This window comes from Poecilia reticulata, linkage group LG10, assembly GCF_000633615.1.
Source record: "Poecilia reticulata strain Guanapo linkage group LG10, Guppy_female_1.0+MT, whole genome shotgun sequence".
In the NCBI taxonomy this organism is placed as follows: domain Eukaryota; kingdom Metazoa; phylum Chordata; class Actinopteri; order Cyprinodontiformes; family Poeciliidae; genus Poecilia; species Poecilia reticulata.
In genome coordinates, this window is record NC_024340.1 from 3,446,693 (window position 1) to 3,451,735 (window position 5,043).

General features: G+C 37.4%; 1 long non-coding RNA gene across 1 annotated transcript; it reads left to right on the forward strand.

The window, feature by feature from the left end:
- The first annotated feature begins 1,535 nt into the window (after positions 1 to 1,535).
- Positions 1,536 to 2,132, forward strand: LOC103470902 (uncharacterized). Its single transcript, XR_534550.1, has 3 exons — positions 1,536 to 1,666; positions 1,799 to 1,920; positions 2,014 to 2,132. It is a non-coding gene; the product is annotated as an uncharacterized LOC103470902 (long non-coding RNA).
- Positions 2,133 to 5,043: the final 2,911 nt, after the last annotated feature.

The window sequence follows — 5,043 nt, forward strand, 5'->3', positions numbered from 1 at the left end:
AGCTTAAAAGCTATTGAATGACTTTATCAATTTATTCTTTGAATTGTCTTTATGAAAGTGTCAAACAATACTATTTTTCCATTTTGTGGGGGAAATGGTAGGTCAGCAACTAACCTACCAACACATGTCCGTCCACTTGTTTTTATTTTATTTGACCTTTATTTAGACAAATAGTCTCATTAAGAGCCAAGTTGAAATTACAAGAGAAACCTGTTTTGATGAAACAAACAAAAACATTGCAAACAGTAACAAAATTCAACTCAATTAAATAGCCTAATAAAATATGAGCAGAAAACAAGAGCAAGCTTCATAAGAAGATTTCTTTTCTTGTCTTAAAATAAATGAATAAATAAATAATTGTGCCAAATGAATCAAAGTGGAAAACGTCAGATCTTCAGTAGTGTCCTAAATTGATGGAGCAGAGTAAGAAAATGCTTTTTCCCCCCCACAGCAAGTTGAACAATTAACAACTAGGCTGATGAAAACAAGTTCTAGGTAAGTGAAAGCACTAAGTATAAAAAATGGGAACCCCAACATTATGTTTCTTTTTCTATTTTAAATTTCTCTTTGTAATAAGTTCTTTAGTGTTATTTCAATTATTTGGTGCGATTTCACATACAACCGCTAGGGGCGCCTATCACATTGGTGGCGTAGAGAAGGTTGGGCACACAGAAGAAGAATAAATCTTTCTGTTCGATGCTAAAGGAAGCGCTAAGTGTGTCTTGTCTTTTCTATATCACAGGTCAGTAAAAATGTATTTTGATACGTTTTGGACCAAGCTTAAAACTAATTGAGAATCTTAATAGACAGACACTCTCCATCCAATCTTTGGATTGCTGTTTTGCAAAGAATTGAAAGTAATTCAGTCAGAAAAGCTGATAGAAACATTCACATCTAACTGTAGGAAGAGGTGATACTATAAGAACACAAGTGCATGCCACAACCTTGAGATTATTTTTAAAGATTTTGAAAGCCATGTATCATTTTCATTCCACTTCCTAATTATGTCCCACTTTGTGTTGGTCTGTCGTATAACATTAAAATAAGACAAATTATTATCTCTAGTTGTAATATGACAAAATGGGAACAAGCTTGAGAGTTATGAATACTTTTGCAATGCGCTATTTTTCTGTAAAAAAAAAAAAAAACATACAACCCATACTTAATGCTAAGAAGAAATACAAAAACTCAATATATATATTTGTCCCACAGGAAGTGAGTTAAAGCTGGAAGTTGATGTTGGAGTAATCTACCCGCATGGTTACAGAATACATTAGCGTGTAGTTTGTCATGGGAATAACTGGCCTGTTTATGAGTTTGCTGGTATGCATATAGACTGGATTTGCACGCGATTGGCTGTACGGTCCACCTTACACACTGACAGCCAGTGTCTAGAGGAAAGAGAAGTTTGATAGCAGACTTGGAGCTGAAAGCAAGTGCATCCAGCATCATTTATTTTTCAGTGTTTTTTTATTCATCCCTGTTTAGCATTGCATCACTCCTGTTTGTTTCCATGTCCTCCAGAATGAGAGAGAGAGAGAGAAAGAGAGAGAGACACGACTACCTCGGAGCCCGGAGCCATGATGCGGAGCTTTGCATGCCTGCTTACATCTCTCCCTATCCCCTCAACCAGCCATGGCAGCTGTGTCTGTAAAGAAAATGCCATGTGAGCCTGCATTCTGAGATCTAAAGACTTTTAGCTTTAAGCTTTTAGCTACGTCAAGGCCTGGACCTAATTGTTTCAGTCAGGCTTCTGAAAAGATCACCTACTTTGGGATTTTTTTTTTTTTTTTTTGAGAGTTCATTATTTTATCTCGTTGAGTGTACTCTTGATCCAAATCACAATGTTCCAAATGAGAGCAGCGTGAGGATCCATGCCATTTTGCCATTCGAAACCAATTTCTTCAAGTGTTGGACAAGGTAGTACATTTCACAAAAGACATTTTATCCATCTAACAAGTAATCTGAGAAATACTCGAATCACTCTTTTTTTTCTCTCTCTCTCTCTCTCAGCGAAGCACCACTCCTGCTTTTATGTCTTCAGCCATGCCATCTTATCAACAGCTTAATTTCAAAGGGGGGAAGCAATTAAAATTGTAATAACTCATTTTATTAAAAGATGATTGAATCTCGCTAATACTTTTGCTCCGATTAAGAAACAATATTGCAAGTAATGTGGTTTTAAAGATTTCCCAGACAATCGTCAAATGCTCCACTGTGCATCGTCAGTTGCATATAAAGAGGAGGTGTACAATTTAAACCAGATGTTTGCATACAAATATTACCATAACCTTTTTATTTACACTCACTCAGGTTGAACCTTTCTGGTTTTATATCAGCTAGAATGACTAAAGTTTTCTTCTATGCCTGACTATTCTATATTCACCCATCCACATGATTGTAATAAACTGATAGCTGAAGCAGATTTTGGGAACAAGATTGATGAGTTTTATCTTTGCCTCATCTGAACATTGAATATTTGTCTGGAACTCTTTTAGTTTGTTCTTACAGAAATCTGCAGATTAGAATATTACAAATATATCAGTTAGTGGTCATAATAGCAATTAATATTAATATCGATTTCAGGACAGATTTTTATATTGATGCATCAATACTTGCCTTTAAAATTCACCATAGTGTGGAGAATCAGCCGCTCTCCATGCTGAGTTCTTGATGTATGAACTTACAGAAGAGTCAGTGAGTCGAATTCATGAATTCCATTTATTAATACCAAAATACAGCTGGTCCATTGTGACCTGCTACCTTTAAGAGCTAACAGACAAAATGGCATCCCAGCAGAGGTTGTGATCTCCTTTGTTTAGCCTCTGTCTAAGTTACGCCCCAACGAGGGCGTTACCTAGCTCCTAGTATCCTGTTACCTTAGCTTTGAGGGCGTTTCCTGATGTGTCATTTCTTTTAGCTTTAGCTTAGCAACTAGCTAACAGAGTTGGAAGGAAAACACAGAATTATTTATTCTCAGCAATAGTTTTTATGTAATCATTCCACCCTAAAACACGAAGTATTCAAATGGAGGATTAAAAGTATAAACTCCGTAATCCTTTGCAACCTTTCTAACAAGTAAGCGTCTATGTAGAACTATATATTTATTAGTGTTTCCTTTTGTTTTTGACTGATCATCAAATATGTTTGTCATGTCTGAGTCTATCCCTCATCTTATTGCTGTCTCTTCTTGTCTCATCAGCTAAAAAGTCCAAAAGGTGCATTAAATCTTAGTAAAATGTAGCTTGTAAGTATTTATTTTCATCCACAATATGCTGGGATATTTTTATTTTTAGATTTAGCTATAAATTCATAGTGACTAGATAAGGTCATTTTGGTATTTTAGCTTCTGATCATGACTTAGCTAATGTATTGTCACTGTAAACACTTTACTTTTTGTACCTTTTACCTTGAAATCTCTCCTCTGTACTTATTTAAGTACGACAGACCTTTTACTTTGGGTGTCCTGAATTTAAGAATGACCCCAGACACTTACCCCAGAGTACCCACTTATCTTGTGTCTTAGCCCCTTAGTTTTTCTGCCTCAGGCTGTATAACCACCCCCCGCTTTGTCCCAGATCCCTCTTAGTAGGAAGCATCATTCCTTCCAACTGCAGGGTCCATTAGCAGATGTTCCAGTTACCAGAAATATATTGTCCATACAGTATATTGCAACACTTACAATTATTTTGTGACAGGCCAACATAAATTCAGTGTGAAACCAAAGCATACCTGGCTTTCTTTTTTCTCTACTAAATGAAATCTAAAAAGAAAAAAAAAAAAAAAAGAGAGAAAAATTACCTGTCTTCTGTGTTCCTTGGCCTGTGTGAAAGTGTGTGTCAACGCACGTATCCTAACAAACCTCTGAGGCCTTAACAGAACAGCTGTATACATACTCAGATCAGATTACCTATAAACAGATTGACTCCATCACCCGACTTTTAAAATCGAGCGTTACACCAAATTACACTCTGGGTTTGGGGATTCATATTTGTTTTATTTTTTAAAAACTTCAATCCGCAGCTTTTTTGCCACTCTTTGACTGTCCTTAACCACTATTGCAGGTAGACGACCCTCAAAACAAATGTGTCCTACACCCGAGTAGTAATGAAACAGAGCGGCGCTGTTTGTGTTTTTATACTGAAATGTCCGTCTGCTTTTTATTCACCGCTTCAGGGCACAGAAACGCTGCTTAAAGAAATAAAGAAATGCCCTCGTGTCACAATGCAACAAATAGATTTACAGTTAACTTGCAAAAATCATCCTGTAATGGCTTCTTTCCTCCTTTGTCTTTTATGCATTCCGGTTTACGCACAGACCTTGACACTAACTGTAATAAATAGTAATAGTAAATAGTCGAGCCCACAACATTTGCACACATTTTCAGTCAGCTAAGAGGCATTGCAGCCTTCAGAGACGCATTACTGTGTGTGCCACTTCTTGTTCATGAACTCACACAAATAAATGCATTGAAGACTGGCCTGGAGGCAAAAGCGTTCACCCAAACCCTAGCGTAAGTGGGGAGAAAAAAAAAAAAAGAAGGTTTAAAGTCTTCCTCCATTCATGTGCCCTTTTCCTGCAGTCTCTGTATTTGGCATCTGTTGAACGCCTCGCTTGATCTTGTTTCTATCGATCTACGATCTAAGGTGAAAGCGTCAGGAGTTTAAAGTCGCAAGAGTACAAAAGCGGTCCAGACACACACACACACAGGACGTTAAACTTTCAGAGTCAAAGCGATAAATATGCTTTTGCAGCAAGAATGTCACACTGGGATCAGCCTCTGGTTTGCAAGTGAGCGCGCACACTCAACGCCCACGCGGTTTTCTGCAGTCACTTTCAAAGATTCGTCTGTCTTATTGTGGGAACTTTGTCCAGGTCCTGACCGGCTGATGTAGCTCAGGAGCTGTCTGTGGTGCTGAAATCAGTGCCACAAACAGGGGAATACATTGAAATATTGTCCTTTGCTAAGTGCTATTAGAAACTTCTTAAATCTTCTTTTTAAGTTCCTTTGCAGTCATATCACAGGGAGGCTATAAATACCAC